We start from the raw sequence: 26,499 nt of genomic DNA on the forward strand, positions 1-26,499 counted from the left end.
AAATTAAAAAAATCAAGAAGATTTTATCGCTAGCTAGACGTGGGAAGGAAATTAGTAGTGGCACAGAATTCTAGATGATTTTTATAAGGTGACTAATATTTTAAAACCGAGTGCAGGGGTCGGTGTTGGCTGTGAAAATATGTTGGTAAGAAGATCAAGTAATAATATCTGTGGATCTGTCTACATCCTCAATTACACAACTGAGGATATCACGAAAACCCCTCAGTATTCCTGCAAATCAGAGTGAGGACTCTATCACTCGCCAGAACAATAAATTCTGCAAAAATGGTGTGTGGGACAGTTTAAAAACTGCTCAGTAGTACATACTTCATTTTTCCTATACAAAAACTAAACTGCCGTTACCGCTGATCATCCTTCCTTCTCTAGGAATTTACTTTTATAACAACTTCCTGCGAAGATCATTTTTTACATTTACCATTCCGTTACTGATTCACGCTTATTAGGTGAATCAAAATAATACATTGAAAAATACCATTTACCAGTGCGATATAATTGTGACACTGTATTCAGCACTGAGAAACAGCTTTTCCGTCACATTAACAGCAACGTAAGCGACTGTAGCAGACAGAACCAAGGGAATTGAAGAGTACTAATTTAATACATTATATCAGTACATAACGCCCTTCATAAACAGCAACCACAAAATTCGAATATGAATAAAAAGTTATTAAGGTCGACAATAAATATATTATTCCAATGATAACATCATTTAGAACTCGTAGAGATTGTGGAGGTACACCTACATAGATAAAGTACACTGTAGTATATAGGATTAGTTACAGGAAGATCCAGCACGGGTCCCTGGAGTTACGTCTCACGACCTACAGCTTTAGCTGATACAGCTTTCACAGCTCTTTCCCTGCTGTGCACAATCGTGCACCTGGATAACCACAAATTGGTAACACTGACAGTATACAGACTACGAGCATGTAATATCTTTGGCTTCACCTGTCAGTGACGGCACTAATAACATTGTGCAGAAGAAACCGGAAGGTCGCTTATGCAGAGATAGTAACTGTCAAGAACATGAAGAACTTGATTTGCCCAGCTTTGGATTATTAGCCAAAATCGAATTTATCGACGACCATCGAAAATTTGATTCTAGAAATATTTTCAGAACTTAAGATGTGAAATTGATTACAAGTGGGTTATCTGACCGTGAAGGTTAAATGTTCAACATCAAACAGCATGTCAGTTGGTATGCCTCAGGCAATAAAAGAAAAATACTGTATTACGGAAATGATAACTAAGGACTCACTCAAATATTTAGAGAGAAATGACGAGAACAACACTGCTTAGCGAATTACAATACAGTCAGTGTAGATGAAAGATTTAAGTCTTTCTAAGGTCATCCTACAGCATTTCGAGTCCTTTTCCTGTCCCTGAAACAAATCAAGGAGTATTTAAATAGATGCTGGAAGAAAGAACCCCGATTACATCTGGTCTTAAACTATTGTGGACAAGAAGAGAGAGGGTTATTTGGTTCAGAGAAACGAAATGAAAATAAGTAGCCCCCTGTATTGTAAAATACACCAGAAAAATAGTAAAATTTCAAATATGATGTACTATAAAAAAATTATCCACCAAGAAAAACAAAAGGCAGGGCTAGTATATTAAACATTAACAGGCATTCAATTCGCATGTCGAAGACTTGACTCCAGATGCAGTGATAAGGAAACAGAGTAAAAGTGTTCCAGTATACACATAGGTAGAGCAAAAGATAGAAAAGTCTCACGCCATAGTTGGCTGCGAGACTGCAAGGGGCAAATTCAGGCCCCTAACTAGAAAGGTTTTGTTTCTTAGCGCACAGTGGAGTATATTCTTTCCAAAGTGTGACTGCTGCCGATTAAATGTATTTACACTTGATAGAGAAATACTTCCATCCAAGAGTCAAGTGGCCATTCAGAATTGACACACAATAAATTGTATCTAGGTCACAAATCAATTTACTGAGATGGTTCGATACATCATGATTAGACATAGCTGTGGTAAAAACAATAAATACACCGTAAAAAGGTGCCTCAGGAAAACATATGCACGCTGCACACCAGTTTCCACCAATGGTTATAACTAAGTACAAAAACAAGACAAATAAAAGTGGGCGCATAAAATGTTGAAAGTATAGCTCTCGCACATGTGAAGCCAAATGACAGACTAATCGTACATCGAGGAAGGCTGGCAGCAGTAAGAAAAACAACTGTCGACATCAAATGGCCTTCGCAGCCATTCAAACAATAGTCGGTTAGTACGATCGTAACCATTAGGAAGCATGCGAAGAATATACATATTATGTACTGCATGAAACTGAAACCAAAGACTCAATGCAGGTTGTTACCACTTAAAAACTACAACACGATAGGTATTATTAAATGAAACGTCAGTTAAGACGAAGTGCAAGATATAAACGCAGAAACATTATGACATAGTTTCGTAAGAAATTGCAATATGGGCTGGAATATGACATTATTGCACTGCTAACATCAAGTAGTTTTTTTCACCCAAGGATACATAATAATGAAAATGGAAACAAATATATACGCACATCATAAGGGCATGTGACTTATCAACGTTAAAGCGTAAAACGGCAGACAATAAATCGATAATACAAATTTTTAAAAATTTGTAAAAAAAGCTATCACAAAAAAATGTAAGTCTGAAGTTATGCTGAACACAATATATGGAACAGGTAGTATTGTGTACCAAGGTCAAATATAGTCAGTGAAATAATTCTGCGATAAATGACATTCATATTTTCCTATCTATAAAACTACGAAAAACATAAAATAGATTGAACGTAGCAGAAAAAATTCAGTAATCATGATGATGATAATGATGAGGTCCCATACTCCGAGGAGTGTAGGGAGATGATGGGGGAGACCCACTAGGACCTTCCCTAGTTGCGTGTCTCCCGCATCTTCTCCCTACGCTCCTCGAAATGAGACAGTGCCAAAATAGAAACTATGAATTATAAGAATCGTGGAAAAGAAAATGCCAAAATACCATAGAAACTAAGTGTCCATCCCAATACACACACAACACAAAATAAACGTTCTGTGTCTTTCAGTATTACTATTTCTCTTGCATGTTATCTTACTCTCCCTTATTCTCCTCCACTCATTCCCCACCTCCTTTCTTTCTGGCGTTAGTTTCGCCAATTTGAATCTGATTTTAACCATCGTTTCATTTTGTCACTGCAGATGTTTGTATGTTATGGCATTTGGTAGCCTCTTGTCACACTGCACTCTTCCAAAGATCCGCCGTGGGCCTTCATATTAGGAATGGATTTAAATGTATTTTGTGCAATGTTAGTTTCTTAGCATACCCCCTGAGATGCTACAGGTCCTATCCACAGTGACCAGTAGAGATGGAAAGCACCCCATAAAATCATGAGAATTAAAAAGAAACAAGGCCGCATAATGGATAACGGCTTATTAAATGAAAATTGCTAGGAGTAGCCAAGTTAAGTACGAAAGTGTGGGTACCTCATCTCACCTGGGCATGTTGGTGATGGGATCCAGCACACTATGAAATGAAACTAAGAGTCACTATAACAATCTGGTTTGTTGCCAAGAGACATCAAAGATTATGTAACCACTCAGTAAAGAATACAAAAATTTAACAAGTTAACAAGCTATTGCAAATATGATCTATAGTCTCGGCACAGGTGGGTGCATGCATGAAACAACGATAAAAATGATGTCATGAACACTGGCAATTGTGGCACAAAAGGTTAATATAGATCCACAGAAAAGCATGAACGAACATCAATGCTGTTGCCTCAGGGCATTATAGGTTCAAGTAGCTGGCTATGAAAATTAGACTTGCTAAATGAAACCCTGTTGCAAATTAACTAACTTTAGCTCGCTTCGTCACAATGGCTAGAATAATGGCCCAGCCTCACCAATCTTACAATGTGCAAGAGCACAGGACGGCAGCAGTAATGGCTGAAAATTTTAAGTTCAGCATGGCCTTTGTAGTTTTCTCCAAGTCAGAGACATCTCATTTAGTGTATTGCCTCAAGCTGTGGAACAAGTGTGTGTGGTGGCGTAAGGACAAGTACGTCTCTTCGGTCCACCTGAAGTAAGTGTCTCCTTACTTTTCTCTATGCATCTTTGCTGGTGCTGCAAGCGTTGGACTCCTACCAGCTCGTTGTGACAGACCTTTTAAGTTACAAACAACGATAATTTAACAAATAAGCTTAACAATTTTGTGCTTTATCGTATTTTGTCATGGCTAGCCAGTAAGGTAAATCTCTCCAGTTGTGTGGGGAAGAAGGGCGAAAAATTACTCCCATTAAATGACGGATTTCAGTTATGGGCAACCAAAAATGTCCATGTACACACCAACGGGACTTCACGCCCACTACCGAAATAATTACTACGAGGCAACCAGAGAACCCCTTACTAAAATTTGAGTAAACATTATAGCAGTCTCCACTGGTCTCAACTTCTGCTTCCATGCTGTGTGGATTTGTGTTGTCTCCTGCATTTAAGATTTTCATCGTAACAAAAAGGGATTCCTTCTGCTTTTCGCACAATGCATTTTTGTGGTACATTGCTCGCTCTCGCTCCATGCTCCTGCTAGGCTGGGATGGCAGACGGTTCTGTGTTCTGTGTCTGCGTGGAGAACGACTTTCAACAGAAAGCAACGACTATTCCGTTCCATAGGTGAAACTTCTCTTTCACTAGCAAGTTAAAAACTCCAAGGCTGCCCTAATAACAAGGCTCCACCGTACCAAGAAAAAACGAGATAAAGAATCAATTAGAAATACAGTCACTGGCAACAACGAATATTACTTGCAACGTCAGTGATCACTTGGCTGACTACTGAAGTCTGCACATTAAACTATAAGACAGGTTGCGAGATAGTTTGGGAATAAACGGCCACGTAACAGTAGTATGTGTGTTGTCACGGACACTTAGCTACTATGATATATCGGCTTTTACTTTTACAGGGTTCTCATAATTTTCAGTTTCTATTTTGATAAATACCAATGGAAATACTGTCGGAGACGGTGCTGCTAAGGCATAGTTACTAAACACAGCCTTCCGAAATTCCTTAACCAAAAAAAGACGAAGTAAATCTTCCAGAATTCAGATCAAGAACAGCTGACAACGCGAATAACTAAGAAGTGGATATATTCGGAGTAGTGAAGCAACTTAAATAACTTAATAAAAGCAAATCTTCCGGTCCAGATTGTATGCCGATTAGGTTTGTTTCAGAAAATGTTGATGCAATAGCTCCATACTCAACAATCATATACAACCGCTCGCTCGACGAAACACCAATATCTGAAGACTAGAAAGCTGCACAGGTCACATCAATATTCAAGAAAGGCAGTAGGAGTCATCCACTAAATTGCAGACCCGTTTCGTTAACGTCGATATGCAGCAGGATTTTCAACATATATTGTGTTCTAACGTTTTGGATTAACTCTATGTGTCGAGTGCTATCAACGAGGAATTTCAAGTTGGTCCCGTATTTCTAGATTTCCAGATGGCTTTTGACACAGCTCCTCACAAGCGACTTCTAATTAAATTGCGTGCCTATAGAGTGTTGTCTCAGGTGTATGACTAGATTCGTGATTTACTGTCAGTTCGTAATAACTGACGAAAAGTCATAGAATGAAACATAATATCTGGCGTTCACAAAGGAAGCGTTATAGGCCCTCTGCTGTTCCTTATCGATATTAACGATTTAGGAGACAATCTGAGCAGCCGTCTTAGTTGTTTGCCGATAATGATATCGTTTACGGTCTAGTAAAGTCATCAGAAGATCAAACCGAATTGAATAACGATTTAGAACGGGTATCTGCATGGTGAGAAAATTGGCAATTGACCCTAAATAATGAAAAGTGTGAGGTAAATCACATGAGTGCTAAAAGGAATCCGTTAAACTTCGGTTACACGATAAATCAGTCCAATCTAAAGGCCGTAAATTCAACTAAATACCTAGGAATTACAATTGCAAACGACTGAAATTGGAAAGAACGCATAGAAAATGTTGTGATGAACGTGAAGCAAAGACTGCGTTTTATTGGCAGAACACTCAGAAGATGCAACAGATCTACCAAAGACGCAGCCTACACTACACTTGGTTTGGTTGTTTGGTGAGTGGGGCGCTCAACTGCGCGGTCATCAGCGCCCGTACAAAGTCCCAGTTTTTATACAGTGCAGTTTTCTTACACAATTCAATCTAGCCACAGTCACAAGTGATGAGGACAACACAAACGCCCAGTCTCCGGGCAGAGAGACACTACGCTTGTCCGTCCGCTTGTGGAGTACTATTGCGCGGTGTGGGATCCTTACCAGATATGGTTAATGGAGCACATCGAGAAAAGTTCGAAGAAGGTTAGCACGTTTTGTACTATCGAGAAATGGAGGAGAGAGTGTCACGGACATGATACGGATTTCGGACGAAAATCATTAAGAGAAAGGTGTTTTTCCTTGCGGGGAGACTTCTCACCAAATTTCTTCACCGATTTCGAAAATATTTTGTTGGTGCCGACATACATAGGGAGAAGCAGTCATCATAATAAAATAAGGGAAATCAAAGCTCACACGGAAGGATATTGGTATTCGTTTTTCCCGCGCTATCTCCGAGAGTGAAATAATAGAGAATTAGTAGCTCAGTGAACCTTCTGCCAGACACTTAAGTGTGATTTGTATAGTAGCCTTTTAAATGTAGATGTATCAAAAACAAATTAATTTGTGCTAGTTAAATATATCTGTTGAAACTGGGTCACTGTGATGAGTAGATGTTGGAATTTAGTAGTGTAACGTTTGTGTTGTTTATGCCAATGAAAGAGAAGGGAGATAGTGAAACCGGATGCCGGTGTATAACCACCCTTCTTGAGTAGCACCAGCACCAATGGCACTAAGGGGGCCGAGATGGGTGTTGCCCAATTGGTGAGTGGGTGGGGGGTTATCACGTGACGAACGAATTACCATGAACAGCGTCATTCCATGACGCACTATACTAAGGTGATCAGGAACTTTGGGATCTACATCTACGTGATTACTCTACTATTCACAATAAAGTGCCTGGCAGAGGGTTCAATGAACCACCTTCAGACTGTCTCTCTAGCGTTCCACTCTCGAACGGTGCGAGGGAAAAATGAGCACTTAAATTTTTCTGTGCGAGCCCTGATTTCTCTTACTTTATTGTCATGTTCATTGCTCCCTATGTAGGGGGGGGGGGGGGGGGGGAGGGGTGCCATCAGAATGTATTCGCAATCGCAGGAGAAAACTGGTGATTGAAATTTTATGAGAAGATCCCGCTCGCTACGAAAAAGTCTTTGTTTTAATTATTGCCACTTCAATCCACGTATCATGTCTGTGGCACTATCTCCCCTGCTCCGCGATAATACAAAACGAGCTGCCCTTCTTTGCACTTCGTCGTGTCATCCGTCAGTCCCATCTGATGCGGATCCCACACCGTACAGCAATACTCCAGAACAGGGAGGACAAACCTGGTGTAAGCAGTCCCTTTAGTATATCTGTTGCACCTTCTAAGTGCTCTGCCAATGAATCGCAGTCTATGATTGGCTCTACCCACAACATTATATATGTGATTGTTCCAGTTTAGGGTATTTGTAATTGTAATCCCTAAGTATTTAGTTGAATATACAGCCTTCAGATTTGTGTGACTTATCGCATCTCCTCCTCTTGTTGGCCAAACATTGCAGGTGAAAATTTATTCCGGACAAGAGTAGCTACCTCCGAGTCACAGGCGGGACACAAGCCTACGCTAGCGCCCATAGGTATAAAGGCGAGTAAAAGATCGGTGAGGAATAACATATTAGGGAGTCGAATTTCTTTCTCTGGGCACAGAAATAACTGGAGCGTCTTTTCTTTTTATCATCCAGGAGAAAACGACATGTACATTGAATGAAAAAAAGGTCTTTAATACACATAGAACATTATACGATTGTATGTACTTATGTAGGAAGGTTTCGACTACAAAGAAGTAACCACTGATTTAAGTATCACTGATACAAATACGAGGAGAACGTATGTTACTCCCACGTGTACACTTTTAGACTGACCGGCTGAGGAGGCAGTGCGGAGAGCGAGCAAAGAAGTCAACCTTCGACCCGTCCACACGTTACTGGCATTCAGCGAATAAACCTCGCAATCCTTACACAGTACAACCATCATACTGAGCGCCTACGAAAGCAGAATTGTAACGCACAAAAGCTTAAATCGTCCGAGGAAACAAATTTGAAACAGAAATCGCCTTATACAGGGTGGTCCATTGACAGTGACCGGACCAATTATCTCACGAAATAAGCATCAAACGAAAAAACAACAAAGAACGAAACTCGTCTAGCTTGAAGGGGGAAACCAGATGGCGCTTTGGTTGGCCCTCTAGATGGCGCTGCCATAGGTCAAACGGATATCAACTGCGTTTTCTTTAAATAGGAACCCACATTTTTATTACATATTCGTGTAGTATGTAAAGAAATATGAATGTTTTACATGGACCACTTCTTTCGCTATGTGATAGATGGCGCTGTAATAGTCACAAACGTATAAGTACGTGGTATCACGTAACATTCCGCCAGTGCGGACGGTATTTACTTCATGACACATTATCCACGTTAAAATAAGCCGTTTACCAGATGCGGAAAAGGTCGATATCGTGATGGTGTATGGCTATTGTGATCATAATGCCCAACGGGCGTGTGCTATGTATGCTGCTCGATTTCCCGGACATCATCCAAGTGTCCGAACCGTTCGCCGGATAGTTACGTTATTTAAGGAAACAGGAAGTGTTCAGCCACATGTGAAACGTCAACCACGACCTGCACCAAATGAAGATGTCCAAGTAGGTGTTTTAGCTGCTGTCGCGGCTAATCCGCACATCAGTAGCAGACAAACTGCGCGAGAATCTGGAATCTCAAAAACGCCGGTGTAGAGAATGCTACATCAACATCGATTGCACCCGTACCATATTTCTATGTACCAGGAATTGCATGGCGACGTCCTTGAACGTCGTGTACAGTTTTGCCACTGGGCACAAGAGAAATTACGGGACAATGACAGATTTTTTGCACGCGTTCTATTTAGAGACGAAGCGTCATTCATCAACACCGGTAAAGTAAACCGGCATAATACGCACTATTGGGCAACGGAAAATCCACGATGGCTGCGACAAGTGGAACATCAGCGACCTTGGCGGGTTAATGTATGGTGCGGCATTATGGGAGGAAGGATAGTTGGCCCCCATTTTATAGATGGCAATCTAAATGGTGCAATGTATGCTGATTTCCTACGTCATGTTCTACCGATATTACTACAAGATGTTTCACTGCATGACACAATGGCGATGTACTTCCATCAGATGGATGTCCGGCACATAGCTCGCGCGCGGTTGAAGCGGCATTGAATAGCATATTTCATGACTGGTGGATTGGTCGTCGAAGCACCATACCATGGCCCGCACGTTCACCGGATCTGACGTCCCCGGATTTCTTTCTGTGGGGAAAGTTGAAGGATATTTGCTATCGTGATCCACCGACAACGCCTGAATACATGCGTCAGCGCATTGTCAATCTATGTGCGAACTTTACGGAAGGCAAACTACTCGCTGTTGAGAGGAATGTCGCTACACGTATTGCCAAATGCATTGAGGTTGACGGACATCATTTTGAGCATTTATTACGTTAATTTGGTATTTAAAGGTAATCACGCTGTAACAGCATGCGTTCTCAGAAATAAGTTCACCAAGATACATGTATCACATTGGAACAACCGAAATAAAATGTTCAAACGTACCTAGGTTCTGTATTTTAATTTAAAAAACCTACGTGTTACCAATCGTTTGTCTAAAATTGTGAGCCATATGTTTGTGACTATTACAGCGCCATCTATCACAAAGCGAAAAAAGTGGTCCAACTAAAACAATCATATTTCTTTACGTACTACACGAATATGTAATAAAAAATGGGGATTCCTATTTTTTAAAAACGCAGTTGATATCCGTTTGACCTATAGCAGCGCCATCTATCGAGCCAACCATAGCGCCATCTGGTTTCCTCCTTCAAGCTAGACAAGTTTCGTGCTTTGTAGTTTTTCCGTTTGAGGCTTATTTCGTGAGATATTTGGCCCGGTCACGATCAATGGACCACCCTGTATATTGGCTTTTTCAATAATGAAATGAAGCCACTTTGACTTTTGGAGGGGATCAGTCATGCCCATATCTAAAAAAAAAAAAAACGTATCTAGAAATACCAGTGACAAAGGACGTGTAGTTGCTTTTTGTACGCGTGCTTTGTTCCGTTTCTTTTTTTAAGATGTGATGATGACAGGAAAACTAAAACCGATTAACTTCTCTGATGAATTCAAACGTAACCGTGACTACAGATTCCATCTTTTCAATAATTTTAGCTCAATAATGATATCTATTACTAGAAATTACGTATTAGAGTAATGCAACACTATGGCTACAACAATGTTGTAGTTGTCAGTACTGTTTGATATTATGGTTGTCACTGACCCGGGAAAGCTATTGCTCAGTAGTTGTCCAACGATACATAATAGTAGTATAGACGTTTTCCTGTTGTATAAGCGACGTCAGAGCAGTAACGGCGATCGATGGCACCTCGAACTAACAACTGTAAACAACAGACGTGCATTAGACCAGTCAGTTGTCAGCAGGAAGTGTTAAATAATGGATGTGCGGCCGTAGTGAGCAACATCGTTGTGCCACAAATCGCAATGAAGCAATATTTCTAAATAAAGTGTTCAAGAAATTGCATATTAGGTTCAACTGCCTTACATCAGCAATGTGTAGGAGCTTGTACTCCCCGTTGGTGAAATATCCGGTGATTTAAGTAATGAAATACTGTATCAGTTATGTATTTTTGCTTTCATGCTTAGCACGACGAGTTTCGAGTACTGGTTCTCATTGACAAGTGAAAATACTTGGATAAGTATTTCCTGTGATGGTTACATTTATATTGTCCTGTCAGTCAGGCACTATAGAGGTCTTTTTGACTTTATAAGGTACTGTTCCTTCTCCATTAAGCAGAAAACCGGTAAATGAGATGTAAATGTACAGACAAAAAACTGAATAAAAATTTTAGAAAACCTGGTATTCGACCTAGAATCTCGTTGAGTACAACTTTCGTCAGTATCTAACGAGCCAAGATAACCAGGAAAACATGTATACACACTGCCCGACCAGTATTGGGATACCAACATGAATATTTCCCTCCATGTGGCCTGACAACCAGGAATGATGGTCTGGCATGCCATTCTGTTACGTAGCAACATCCCTTTGTTTGTTATCCGCGACACGCTTGCAGCGGAACGGCACGTCTCAGTATTCTTGCCCTTCATGGCAAGCCATTCTGGGATTACATTTCGGTAAGATAAATGCCCGTCCGCGCACGGCAAGAGTTATTACTACTTTTCTTTGGGCTAGCCAAGCTCTACCTTAGGCAGCATGATCTCCGGATCTCGGCTCAACGGACGACGTTTGCAGCATTATGGACACAGCCTTCCAACCAGCTCAGGATTTTGATTATCTGACGAACCAACTGTAGAAAATTTGGCACGATATCCCTCAGGAGGACATCCAGAAACTCTATTAACCATTGCCAAGCCGAATAACTGCTTTCTTAAGGGCCAGAGTAGAACCAACTGCTTATTGACTTGCTCAGTTTGTGAAGCTTTTTCTCTTGAATAAATCATCCAGTTTTTCAGAAATTGTTATAATATGTCTCTTAGAGGTTGTCAGGACCAGATCTTTAGCTTACGGCAAATAATGGAGAAGTGTTATGAGTGGAACATGGAATTGTATCTATGCTTTATAGATCTAGAAAAGGCCTATGACCGGGTTCCTAGGGGGAAGTTATTGTCTGTTCAACGAGATTATGGAATAGGAGGCAAACTTTTGCAAGCAATTAAAGGTCTTTACATGGATAGTCAGGCAGCAGTTAGAGTTGACAGTAAGCTGAGTTCATGGTTCAGAGTGGTTTCAGGGGTAAGACAAGGCTGCAACCTGTCTCCACTGTTGTTCATATTATTTATGGATCATATGTTGAAAACAATAGACTGGCTGGGTGAGATTAAGATATGTGAACACAAAATAAGCAGTCTTGCATATGCGGATGACTTAGTTGTGATGGCAGATTCGATTGAAAGTTTGCACAGTAGTATTTCAGAGCTAGATCGGAAATGTAAGGACTATGGTATGAAGATTAGCATCTCCAAAACGAAAGTAATGTCAGTGGGAAAGAAATATAAACGGATTCAGTGCCAAATAGGAGGAACAAAGTTAGAACAGGTGGACGGTTTCAAGTACTTAGGATGCATATTCTCACAGGATGGCAACATAGTGAAAGAACTGGAAGCGAGGTGTAGCAAAGCTAATGCAGTGAGCGCTCAGCTACGATCTACTCACTTCTGCAAGAAGGAAGTCAGTACCAAGCCTAAGTTATCTGTCCACCGTTCAATATTTCGACCAACTTTGTTGTACGGGAGCGAAAGCTGGGTGGATTCAGGTTACCTTATCAACAAGGTTGAGGTTACGGATATGAAAGTAGCTAGGATGATTGCAGGTACTAGTAGATGGGAACAATGGCAGGAGGGTATCCACAATGACGAAATCAAAGAAAAACTGGGAGTGAACTCTATAGATGTAGCAGTCAGGGCGAACAGGCTTAGATGGTGGGGTCATGTTACACGCATGGCAGAAGCAAGGTTACCCAAGAGACTCATGGGTTCAGCAGTAGAGGGTACGAGGAGTCGGGGCAGACCGAGGAGAAGGTACCTGGATTCGGTTAAGAATGATTTTGAAGTAATCGGTTTAACGTCAGAAGAGGCACCAATGTTAGCACTGAATAGGGGATCATGGAGGAACTGTATAAGGGGGGCTATGCTCCAGACTGATCGCTGAAAGGCATAATCAGTCTTAAATGATGATGATGATGATGATGATGATGTCTGTATATGTACATCACATCTACCGATTTTCGTACCATTCGCATAATTTATTCGTATTTTTTAACAAAATTAAAATCCTGTTTTGAGCTCTTAACTATGTTTTTACTCAGAGCGTGAACCAAGGAGAAATCCTTGATTGACCCAAAAGGGTGAAAGCCCGAGGGCATCAGGTCTGGGCTATAGAATGTATGAGGGAATGATGTCCAAGCCAATTTGGTGATGTATTTCTGGGTGACAGAAAAGCGTCTCTATTGACCAGCCTCACACTGCTCCAATATTTCAGATGAAATGGCTTTCCACTGAACCTTGTGGAATGTTGTGAGCATTCGTAGAACTCATCTTGAGCACTCCTTGGAATATCAAAGATTCTCAATCACTACATAAGCACTTACATTGTGCACTGGTAGTTGTAGAGCCAATTCTTGAGTTATGAGATACCATTCTGTGAGAATGATGACATTCAAGCGATTCACCAAGTCGGGAGTAGTGGCTGCGACAGAACTTCCCGAACGTTGAACTTAGTTTCTGCACTTCCTCTTATCCTTTTTTCTGTGTTATTTGAAATGTTTTAAACTCTGACTGTATAGTAGTGTATGTCATGCTAACACAATTAACCCCTGTGATTAAAAAAAAACTTTCGTAAAATTACTGTACTACAAAAAGATAAATTTTGTTTATGCGAATATACTATCATAATTGTTGTATTGCGCTGTTGAGTGAATTCCATTTTCTATAAACTATTTTCGATTTAATGTTCTATGTTTCGATTTCAGTGTGACTGTATCTTTACTGAAGTACTTTGGAACGATGTTAATTGTGTGCAGATAGGTTGTATGTTGTCTGGCGGGAAGGAAAGGAGAGATGTAAACATTTTCGGGAATCGCATACACATGGAATGTGAACACTGTAATTGATAGCAGCAATGCATCTAGGACTACTAAAAATGAAAATTATATACAAATCAGTTTGTCGTCTACCTATAGTGTTTCCAGACCTACAATAAAATCTGGGTTCTATATACAAGAAATTCAAGCAACGGATTGAAGGATGTATTTAAAAAACAAGATGAGTATTTTTTTCTTTATAATTACCACTAGACTCGGCCAACATTTTTAACTCCATGAACATTTATTACAATTAACGATCATCCAATTGTGTGTAACAAAGGAAATCGTTAAAATGTGCATTTTTCAAAATGTTGAATGTGTCACTGACCAATAAGTCATTGACTGGAAGCAAAAGGAGTTTAATTTTCCAATGGTGCACGTTTCGGATGGGTCTTGAAGAGAGGTTATGAAATGGGTGTCAACGAAAGTGAAGCAGTCAAATTAAATCAAGTGATGCTAACAGAATTATAGGAAATGAATAACTAAAAGTAATGTGACACATTTTTTTCCTCGGCCAGTTACGACTGAAAAAAAAACGCGGAATTGTGGGAAACCGTGAAATATTCCAGCTTCAGCCCTTATAGTTTCATGAAGTTTCGACAGGTGGCGGCGCTATACGTATCCTTCAAAATGGCGTTCATAACACAGGTGAGTTCCAAGCAGAGAGCTTCTTTTGGTGGAAAACCAGAGCATCACAGACATTCACAGGTGCTGGCAGAATGTCCACGGAGTCCTGGCAGTGGACATTGGTACAGTGAGTCGTTGGGTGAGGCGTTTGACGTCACCGGAACAAGGTCGTGCAAACCGTTTGCCAGCCAACCGCACACAGCTGTGGCTCCTACAACGTTGGAACAGATACATGAAAATCGCACCCAGCGAAAATCGCACCCAGCCAGAAATGTGTGAAATTCTCACCCAGTTTTGCTGGAAGCTACCTCCTCAAGGGCAGAACCTACCTGCGCCCCGGGGAGTTGTCATCCACCGGAAACGATTCCTGTGCGGCGCAGCCTCCCTGCACTCACGAAGTCCTCGTCCACTGAAGTGAATGACCGCTTGGCTAGACACTGTGCACTGTCAGTGTGAGTCTAACTTTGGGAGTGGTCAGATCCTTCGCCCTGTGTCTCTGTGTGCTTATACATTCGATATGAAACTGTCAACAACCACCCAGGGTAAACCATGTGCCCAATATGATGGTTGCTCGTACATCGTAAAGAGAACCAAAGCAGATGGGACTGTGATATGTAGCTGTTCGAAACATATTGTCGAGGAATGCTTAAGACCAAAGACTGTGTGGTGCTTAGTTCAAACGAGCATCAATGTTGGGGGCAATGGATGACGCTCTCTTAGAAGTAAAAAAGAGGTTGAATCAGGCGAAGAAGAGATCCAGAGAGGAAGAGACTTCGATTTCTAAAATATACACCGAAGAGTTAGGTGACTAGCACAATCGAGAGTACGATTTTGTTACCGAAATGCCAGAACAGCAAGCAATGCTCCGGATCAAATTACACGGCAATCAGAAAGGGCCAGAAACACGACAAGGAGTTGATCTTCAAGCAGAGTTACTAAACTTGAATAACGGCAGCAGTTTTCTCTTAAGTAATGACAGCTTTGAAGATATGATCGTGGTTTTTAGTTGAAAAACACGAAGAGAGGGTCTAAAGACAGACTTTTTTTATGGATAGGACCTTCAAATGCTGTAGCAAGCCATTTTCACAAATACACACATCAAAAAATGTTTTGCATCACCTCGGTTCCGAGAGTTCCGGCAGCTGTACAGAAAAGTGGAATAGAGAGCAACATAAAATTTATTTCCGCCCTTTTTATTGCTAATGGAAACCACACATTGCGTGTTGTACCACCATACAGTTAGACCTTCAGAGGTGGTGGTCCAGATAGCTGTACACACCGATACCTCTAATACCCAGTAGCACATCCTCTTGCTTTGATGCATGCCTGTATTCGTCGTGGCATACTATACACAAGTTCATCAAGTCACTGTTGGTCCAGATTGTCCCACTCCTCAACGGCGATTAGGCGTAGATCCCTCAGAGTGGTTGGTGAGTCACGTCGTCCATAAACAGCCGTTTTCAATCTATCCCAGCCATGTTCGATAGCGTTCATGTCATGAAAACATGTTGGCCACTCTAGTCGAGCGATGTCGCTATCCTGAACGAACTCATCTACAAGATGTGCACGATAGGGGCGCGAGTTGTCGTCCATGAAGAAGAATGCCTCGCCAATGTGCTGCCAATATGGTTGCACTATCGGTCGGAGGATGGCACTCACGTACCGTACATCCGTTACGGCACCTTCCATGACCACCAGCAGCGTACGTTGGCCCCACATAATGCCACCCCAAAACAGCAGGGAACCTCCACCTTGTTGCAATCGCTGGACAGTGTGTCTAAGGAATTCAGCGTGGCCAGGTTGCCTTCAAACACGTGTAAAACGATTGTGTGGTTGAAGGCATACGTGACACTCAACGGTGAAGAGAACGTGGTGCCAATGCTGAGCGGTCCATTCGACATGTTCTTGGGCCCATCACACCGCGCGGCATGGTGTCGTGGTTGCAAAGATGGACCTCGCTATGGACGTCGGGAGTGAAGTTGCGCATCATGCAGCCTATTGCTCACAGTTTGAGTCGTAACACGATGTCCTGTGGCTGCACGGAAAGCATTATTCAACATGGTGGCGTTGTTGTCCCGGTTCCTGCGAACCATAATCCGTAGGTAGCGGTCATCCATTGCAGTAGTAGGCCTTAGGTGGCCTGAGCGAGGTATGTCATCGACAGTTCCTGTCTCTCTGTATCTCCTCCATGTCAGAACATCGCTTTGGTTCACTCCGAGACGCCTGGACACTTCCCTTGTTGAGAGCCCTTCCTGGCACAAAGTAACAATGCGGACGCAATCGAACCGCGGTATTGAACGTCTAGGCATGGTTGAACTTCAGACAATAAGAGCCGTATATCTCCTTCCTGGTGAAATGACTGCAACTGATCGGCTGTCGGACACCCTCCGTCTAATAGGTGCTACTCATGCATGGTTGTTTACATCTTTGGGCGGGTTTAGTGACATCTCTGAACAGTTAAAGGGACTATGATACAATATCCACAGTCAATGTCTCTCTTCAGGAGTTCGGGAACCGGGGTGATGAAAAACTTTTTTTGATGTGTGTGTATACTATTTATGCAGTCATCGGCAGTTCAAAGTACGAAACAAGTATCGATCCGGTGGTTTTTGCATTCTTACCAAACAAAAGAAAAGAAACATATATTCGTCTTTTCCGCAATGTTGTGGATAATGTGACAGAATGGAAACCTAATAATGTCACCGTTGATTTCGAATCAGCTGCCATTTCTGCGTTAAAAGTTGTGACTCCGTCGGTTAAAGTGCGTGCCTGCCGTTTCCATATAAAGAAATCTCTCTGGAGGAAAGTGTAAGGCTTGGGACTTACTTTCGAACACAGAGAAAACGAAGTAGTAAGGCTGCAAATTCTCATGCGTGCTTCTCTGGCGTTCCTTCGACCTGAAGATGTCTGCCATGGTTGGCTCGTGATGCATTCACAAGCACTGGATATCCCCAAGCTTTCTCAGTTTTTCGACTGTTTTGTAGATAAATGGTTGGAAAATGACAGAAACCCGATCAGTCTTTGTAACTGCTATAGATGGCGCCATCGTACCACCAATGCTGTAGAAGGTTGGCACAATTAATTATCCTCTTGGAAAACCGAATCTTAAAAATAAAGACGCGATCGAGTGAATGAAGACAGAAGCAGAGAACTCGGCATACGCGTTAATGAGGTCAGAATTAAGTATGGGTGGCAAACGAAAGATAACAACTTATACGAAACTTGATGAAAGGCTGGAAAAAATAGTAGAAAAGTATGAAGAGGATGGTGACATTAGGGCTTGTTTGAAAGCAGTTTCCTATGTCCAAAAATTTGAATGAAGCCATATGTTACTGCTGGACGACATGTACGGAGAGAATTTACAAAATGTAAATACCCAGAGTAACTTACAAATTTAAAATAAACTATAAATTTAAAAAAAATGAAATACAAAAAATTAAAAATATAAAAAATACAAAAAACTGATTTTAAACACGCCTAAATGACAGTTTGCTCTTGCCATTTAGCCAGTCCAAAGCCTGGATAAAGTGTGGTGGGAGTCTGTTTATCACGAAAAATCTATCGCTTCCTTTAAGAAACGACGTTTCATGTATGGAGTACCATGGTTGACTTTTAGTTAGTATGACAACGTGTCTTCGATGCAGAACATGTACCATATGCTGATCCACGGCTGTAGACCGTATTTTGCTTTATGTTTATTTTAAATTATTCTTTGTGAGGTAGACGTGGTTATATCTTTAAATTATGTATTTGTAAATTGGATTTTCTGTTTTAGATTGTAGTCCCTGAAGGTATAGTACTAAGTAAAAATCACTTAACAGAAAAAATGATCACTTACCATAATAAGTAACGTGATATTACGAATCTTATTCGATCATCAGTAGTCCCCTTCACCTGTACACCAAGTAAAAGTACCTTTACACGGACTGTAAAAATTGGCTATTGCTGGCAATATAGGCCGGCAGTGTTGTCTGGGAATCACGGCCACACGAATTACACCCAAATGTCACGGCAGCATTGCCGCCCACTGTTGCCTGGCAATGTTTACGGCAAAACATTTCCGGGTCAAATGTGTTTACATGAGCATGCTGTGCCCGCATACCGAACAAAAGCATGATAGTGGATGTGAGTGGAGCTCTCCTACATTTGCATTCTACAAGGAAAAAAATTAGCAAGAACAAAAGAAATGCTTTTTTAAAACAGGCGAAATACATCCGAAACTTTGGCTTGTTAATTGATAGTGGGAACAAACCTTTTTCAGAATTCATCCGATTTCGAATATATTGTTTAAAAGTAAATTGTCCGAGAGTTGGCAAAACCAATACCACTGTTATCTACTATATACGAGTTGCATCCGTTCGGTTTTCGGCTACAGGGGGTTGATACACAGGTCTGATATTCCTCTTTCAAGAGCTGAAAGAAATAGATTTTTAAAAGTTTATACCAGAGTTTCTAGTTATTTAGTGTTGGCAGACAAGTTTCGGGCTTTGCCTATTTTCAGATGCCACCTGTTACAGAGAATAAAATTTGTAATGAGTCTATGCGTAGACTGTGGATAATAAATGTAGCCTATCAGTTCATATGGTAAATACTTACATATTTTGTATTTAGGATGTGTTCGTTGCGGACAGTTCTGTTTATGTCATAACATTTACATGTATCTCCGATCTGCGTTAAAATATGTTACAATCGTAGTTACACCTTACTGCATTATGTTAACATATCTGCATAATATACATTTTCCTTAATTGTTGTTCCTTCGTTACCCAGCATGATGTGATTCACATGAAACGATATTTTACAAGGAATGGAGAAGTTCCTCAATGAACTACACTGTGCGTCACGCTGGCTTAATTATCGTAAATATTATCAAACGTTTGACAGGTGTTGATGCAACAAATGTTATTGTGTCTTACATAATCTTTGATGTCTTCAATTTACTTCGCGATTGTGTTAAGATCAATCACTATATTCAGTGTAAGACAGTGTTCCATCACATCATAGTTGTACAGTAAATATTTCATTTCCTTTTAGCACTACTTGAAATCAAACATATTATTTAATTTGTATTTCAATGAAATCTACGTACAATAGTATTCTGCTGTTATAATTCTCACTGTATAGATTGCGATTCATATGCTAATTGAGGTACTCTTGAAGGTTTCCATGAATCATTTGTAGTCGCGTATCTGATGATTAATGCATGGTGAAATGCCTTTCATGTGCTGATTAAGGTGCTATGGAAGTTGTCTATGATTTTTCTGCTGCGCCATTCTGTTGGTTGATTTAACATTTGAGGTGGGAGCTTAGTTGTGTGAATGTAGATTAGTACAGGTATTTCTTCTAGCATGTCCTCAATTGGGCTTTAAAATCATCTGTAAAGTGCTGAAACTTCTCTTGAAATTTTCAGTGGAGTGTGTGTTATTCTCTAAAGTGAGTCCTGAAAATTGAAAGGTTATCAGCCGCGCGAATTTGCCGCGCCGTTTGAGGCGTCATGTCACGGACTGCGCGGCCCCTCCCGCCAGAGGTTCGAGTCTTCCCTCGGGCATGGGTGTATGTGTCGGTCTTAGCATAAGTTAGTTTACGTAGTGTGTAAGACTAGGGACCGATGACCTCAGCAGTTTGGTCCCTTAGGAATTCACAGACATTTTTTGAAAGGTTAATTTCGCTTTTGTTTATGTATCCTGTATATCTAGTTTTAAGGGGATCTGGAGTGCAACGGGCTGCGTGTCTACGCCTCGCTTTCATCGCCGGTTACTGTTAAATTACAGTGCGAAGGAAGTTACTGTTTTGCACCAACACTGAATGACATTAAGTAAAACTTTAGAAGAAAATCTACTTCATTATCTGTTATACTTTAAGAATTACGACGTTCTGTATAATAGACGGTTCACTTTGGAGGAATTCGGCGAACGTAGCTCAAATCATTGCGAAGATATATGCACCTCATGTCCTGAAAATGTAGTTTCGATAAAATGAAAAAATATTGTTTTCAGTGTTTTTGAGTCACCGTATACCTCCTTCAGAATATTCTAGCAGCATTATTCTTGCTGGCCAGCTGCTTCTTCATCCTCTGTAGACTTTTTCAGGGATTTTTTTTTCCTAACTCTAGACCGTTAGTGCTGACTTTCTCAACCCTTTCAGCTTCAACTACTTGCTGTCATATTATTTCCTGGTTGGATACCAAATTTGCCCAATTGTTTTGTCTTGCTAGTAACACCATCACTGAAACAGATGACCGCATCCATTACACCCAAGTACTGTCAATAGAACAAACACTGTTTTTGGTACTCTTTGCCACACGCAGCTGTTGGAAGTCTCATTAGGGTTTGGTGTATGGCCATGTAGACATCTGCTAAGCAATTTTGTATCTGCAAGGTCCCTGTATATTGGCTTTATTCTTTCCATGACTGTGGCAGGCAAGAAATGTTTATGGTGATATTCCTTTCCTGTCGCATGAGCGTGGCTGGTTAGCAGACATTTCTTCAAAGACCAGATCAACAATTGAAAAGTAGATAAAAAATACATTTTTTGAAACGAGGTATTTGTATTTCAGTTAGTGACAAAAATATGTTTTAAAAAGTTTCAGTAATTTCACGTCCAGGTCCGCTTAAACGTCCGTCTCTCCTACACAGGATTTATTACATTCGTTGCATTCGTTTTCTTAATAGACACAATAGTTATATCGTCATGTTTTGGCTACTTTATAAATGATGTTGGTGTCGAGGGTGTTTCTGTCAAAATTGCGATAATGCCCACAATAAATAATCCAGCGTAATCCAATGAGTACAAATTTTCCACCGTATATAAAATATCGTTGTTACATGGATCATGGATTGAAAGTATATATATTGCACATACATTAACATAATACGGTGCAGTAAGGTGTAAATACATTTGTGACATCTTCTGACGCTGATCTGAGATACATTCATGTGTGGTGACACCAACAGAACTGTCCACAACAAACACAACCTAAATACAAAATACGTAAATAGTTGCCATATGAAACATATTATCTGTGATACCTTTATTATCTACAATCAACCCATCCTCTCGTAACAGATTTTGTTCTGTGTGAGAAGTAATTTGTGAAAATGGGCGAAGTCCGAAACTAGTCAACCAGCACTAAATAATTAATTAGCAACATTGTTGTATATGTTTAAAAATATCTTTTCTTGCTCACTCTTGAGCTGCCAGAGGCGACGCACTGAAAAATTTTATATCTTTAAAGTTCATTTCTCATCCAAATGTTTCATGGTACATGTCATTTGCAATGCTCTGGTGGAAGGGCTCAAAGAATTTATTAAAGGAGTACACCAGAATTGACCAGAGTGCAAAGTAATGTATACAACCATCGCAATAAAATAATAACAGTTGGCAGTTTGATACCCATTTAAAACGCATGATGAAGCTTCAAAAACGTTCAGGCGTCTGTTCAGTACGGTAGATCTTCTAAAACGACGGCAGTCCTTTTTCAGAATTCGCTCTTTGTGTAAATTACTTTCTGTTTCTTTCGCTCAAGTTGTAGGTGTATTTATCACGTTCATGGATTTCTCGTTGGTTGTCTCGTTTGACCAATTCTACATACCTGTAGCTGCTTCTGTAATCTTGGAGCAGTGGTTCGTGTAATTGACTCGACGAACCTAATCTTCAAGAACGAAACAATGCTGTTTCATGTAACTTGACACAGCTGCTCTGTCTGCTGAGGAAGAAGAATAGAGGCTGAGAGTGAAAGGCAAACGCAAACAGACAAGAACTGAGTCGGATTTGACCTGTGCATTGGCGTGTTGCAGCAATGTTGCTACCAACACTATTGCGGCCACACATTGTTTTAAAATAAGGTCTTCGGCTCTCCTGCCTGCCGGGCGGCGATTCTACCTGCCGGGCGGAGAGATCAGAGGACCTTTCCTTGACCTTTTCTGGGTGCTAATTTCAGGACACCGTTGAACTTGCGGACACACTCACTCAGCCTGATGGATGGATTACAATGAAATATCTCGCTGCACAACTGACGTCTCTGTTAGTAGTGGTGACACACGCGTCCAACAGTTGTGATACTGAAAGGTGTGTGACCGCAAGGTTCCTTGCAGCCTAACAGAAGACCGTAAGTAGCAGCGAAGAACCATTTTTGCGGTATTGCTTGCGCGTCACGAAGCCAGTCGTAACAATCTTTTGTCGAACATCGTCATAGGGGATGAAACATGAGTTCATTACTTCGTACCAGAAACAAAACGGCAATACATGGAGTGGCGCCGCACCACCTCTCCTCTGAGGAAAAAGTTCAAAACTGCAGCACTGCGGGTGTTTTAGGACTTTGAAGGGGTTACTCTGTTTGACGTTCTTCCTCATAGTGGAGCGATCAACTCTTAGGTGCATTGTTCTGCTCTCAGTAACTTGAAGAGACGGAGTCAGCGTGTTCGTTGCCACAAAAAAAGCATACAAATTTCTCCATGACAACGCAAGGCCTCAAAAAAGACTGTGCAACCGAGAGGGGTTAAAAGAGTTCATTGCACTCTTCTTCCTCATACACCCTACAGGCCGGCCGCGGTGGCCGAGCGCTTCAGTCCGGAACCGCGCTGCTGCTTCGGTCGCAGGTTCGAATCCTGCCTCGGGCATGGATGTGTGTGATGTCCTTAGGTTAGTTAGGTTTAAGTAGTTCTAAGTTCTAGGGGACTGATGACCTCAGATGTTAACTCCCATAGTGCTCAGAGCCATTTGAACCATTTGTACTGTATATAGAGAATAACAACGCTATTCGGCCTGACTCACAAAAATGCTACTCGAATCAGACCCTCTGGCTTAATTGTGGTCAGATGTTCTCAGTCAGTATCCAGGTGTGTACGTTTTCTTGAACACCCTACAGTCCGGATCTCACACCTCCCGATTGCCATTTGTTTGATTAACTTCTCAAGGTCTGGGTTCACAGTCACGTGGAATTTTTTAAAGGACATCATGTTCGCCGTTGACTGCAGAAATTATTTCATAATAGCTATTTCGGCCTTTGGGTCATATTTAAGTAGTACTGCAGACTTTAAAATCCTCCAACATATATACAAGTAATCGTCAAAAATCAGCCTTGTCATCTATTTTATTCAATGAAGGACGTACTCGGTGGGAAGCAGTACGTAGATGATGGGGATGTTATTGATGCAGCAAGACTTTGGCTATGATGTCGACCAGTAGACTGGTACCGTACGGGCACACAGGCCTTCCCAGTATAGGGCGTAAGCCTGTCGCAATGAAGGGCGGCTATGTTGAAAAATAGGGTATTGTAGCCAGGGAATGTGGAGTAATATGGTTACTGAAATTCTGAATAAAACCAACCTCCTTTGAAACGTCCCCTTACAAAAATTATAAATGACTGTGCTTAAACTGACACACAATATTTTTAGCGCAACGCAATCTGACTTTCAATAATCCCTACAAAAGAATGGCCCTGACTAACATTAAACTATACCTTTCACAAATCACTTACCTCACAAAAATCTTCGTTACTCGAACTACTGCAATACAGCGAGCGCCACTACTGCCAGCTAAATAAAATATTCAAACTACTGATAGGCACTAACTACTGATAGGCATAGTTAGCAAATGAAAGATTTTGATAGAGAACAAACAATGAATTTACCTTAATAATGTTCCAAAGTCAGTCTTACAAATTTACTGTCTCTGATGGACACACGTCCAGATCATCCGCTCTCGAAACTCCGCCATTTCTCTCCCCACATCCACCGCTGCTGGAGGCTCACTTCCAACTGCGCAAAGCTACGCGCTGTTAACAGCCAACTGCCCAACACTACAATAGTGACTATTGCAACAATGCCAACCAGCCACAGACTTCACACAGCACAGTCAGTGATTTTCATATAGGGCACTACGTGGCGTTACCAACATAAAAACCTAAACAGCCTACTTACAGTTTTACAAAAGAAAGTGTTGCATTACTTAACCAACGCCCGTTGTAGTAGATAATCCTTCCTATTTGGGCTGTAAAATGATTTACGACGAATGAAATAAAGAAGATATAAAATGCTAATTGGCAACAGCAAGGAAAGCGTTTCTGTAGAAGAGAGAGTTTGAGGAAGACTTTTTCGAGTGTGTTTGTGTAGAGTGTAAGCTTGTACGACAGACTTATACGATAAGCTATTCAAACAATAATGGATGCTTTTGAAATATGGTGCTACGGAAGCATGTTGAAAAAATAGACAGGCAGATGAAGTAACTAATACGTACTTGAAACGAATTGAGGAAAAAGAAATTTATGGCACGACTTGACTAAAAGAAAGGATTTGTTGATGGAACGCATCCTGAGGCATCAATGAATCGTCAATTTCGTAGTGGAAGAGAGTGTGCGGGATAAATATTTTAGAGTCAAACACATGTTTGGAAACTGTAAGCAGGTTCAACTGGATACAAGTTGCAGAAGTTATATGGAGATGAAGAGGCTTGATCAAGAGAAATTGGCGTGGAGCTCTGCATTAAACTAGTCTTGTGACTGGAGACCACGTCTACATCAGAATTCAACTGCCGAAACTCGATTTCTTTGGCTTCGCACGACTCATGTGCACTCAGTGTATACAATACTGCAACTTCTTCGAAACAGCGTTTCTTTGTGAAGCTCTTCATGACTCGTTTCGCGACTGCAGCAGTGCTTCGCTTTACAAGGTAGAATTTCAGAGAACGGCGGCTGTCCGGTATCAAGCTGCAGGTAGAAGCGTTCGTTGCTTCAGCGTTCCGAGAACGATTAGAGGGAGTGGCGGTGTCGAGCAGAGTAGAGGAATATTCTCAGCGACTCGGTTCGCTGCGATTCGGCGACTGTCTCATTGTGATGCTGCCCTGCGCCTCAATTCCAGCATCTAGCATGTTACTAGGGAACGGCGTCTTTGTTACGAAAGTGGTCGCTAGCGGAGTGTTGCAGGAATATTCTGCGCGTCACGTCGGAGCTGCTGCGAGGGCCTCCGCGTCTACTTGTGGCAGAATGCTGATGAATCCCGGCGCTGAACTGGCGCAGGTTCTCGGCAGGACGACAGAGGGAAGACTGATAGCAAGAAATTCATTTTTTTTTAAAAAAAGAAAGAAAAGTTGCACTAAATTTATGCTGAAGCGATTTGTTCAAAACAGAAACGAATGTAATACTAATAGAACATTATAATACTCTAATGTTCTGAAATTGGCATTACCTGCATAAAATGGCCCCAGTGAAAAACGCAAGGAGAGCGAGAGCTCTGGGGTAGTTTTCGTAGGCCCACCTGACTTATGTAGAAAAAATAATCCATATATTCGTTTACATTTCTGTATTCCTCTAAGAGAGCTATGAAACTAATTTCGACCAAAAGAAGCTCTGTTTTACTACAACGCATATAGTTCAAGCATAGCAATACGTGTACAGCAAATAGCTTACATATTAGAAAAGCATATGAAGTGGTACCTGCCCTATATTCCATCGTACGATTTAGTGATATATACAGGGTGATTCATGGAGATATGCAAATATTTTAGTATATTATTCTACAGGGTTATTACAAATGATTGAAGCGATTTCACAGCTCTACAATAACTTTATTATTTGAGATATTTTCACAATGCTTTGCACACACATACAAAAACTCAAAAAATTTTTTTAGGCATTCACAAATGTTCGATATGTGCCCCTTTAGTGATTCGGCAGACATCAAGCCGATAATCAAGTTCCTCCCACACTCGGCGCAGCATGTCCCCATCAATGAGTTCGAAAGCATCGTTGATGCGAGCTCGCAGTTCTGGCACGTTTCTTGGTAGAGGAGGTTTAAACACTGAATCTTTCACATAACCCCACAGAAAGAAATCGCATGGGGTTAAGTCGGGAGAGCCTGGAGGCCATGACATGAATTGCTGATCATGATCTCCACCACGACCGATCCATCGGTTTTCCAATCTCCTGTTTAAGAAATGCCGAACATCATGATGGAAGTGCGGTGGAGCACCATCCTGTTGAAAGATGAAGTCGGCGCTGTCGGTCTCCAGTTGTG

The sequence above is a fragment of the Schistocerca americana genome, chromosome 1 (assembly GCF_021461395.2).
Source record: "Schistocerca americana isolate TAMUIC-IGC-003095 chromosome 1, iqSchAmer2.1, whole genome shotgun sequence".
In the NCBI taxonomy this organism is placed as follows: Eukaryota; Metazoa; Arthropoda; class Insecta; order Orthoptera; family Acrididae; genus Schistocerca; species Schistocerca americana.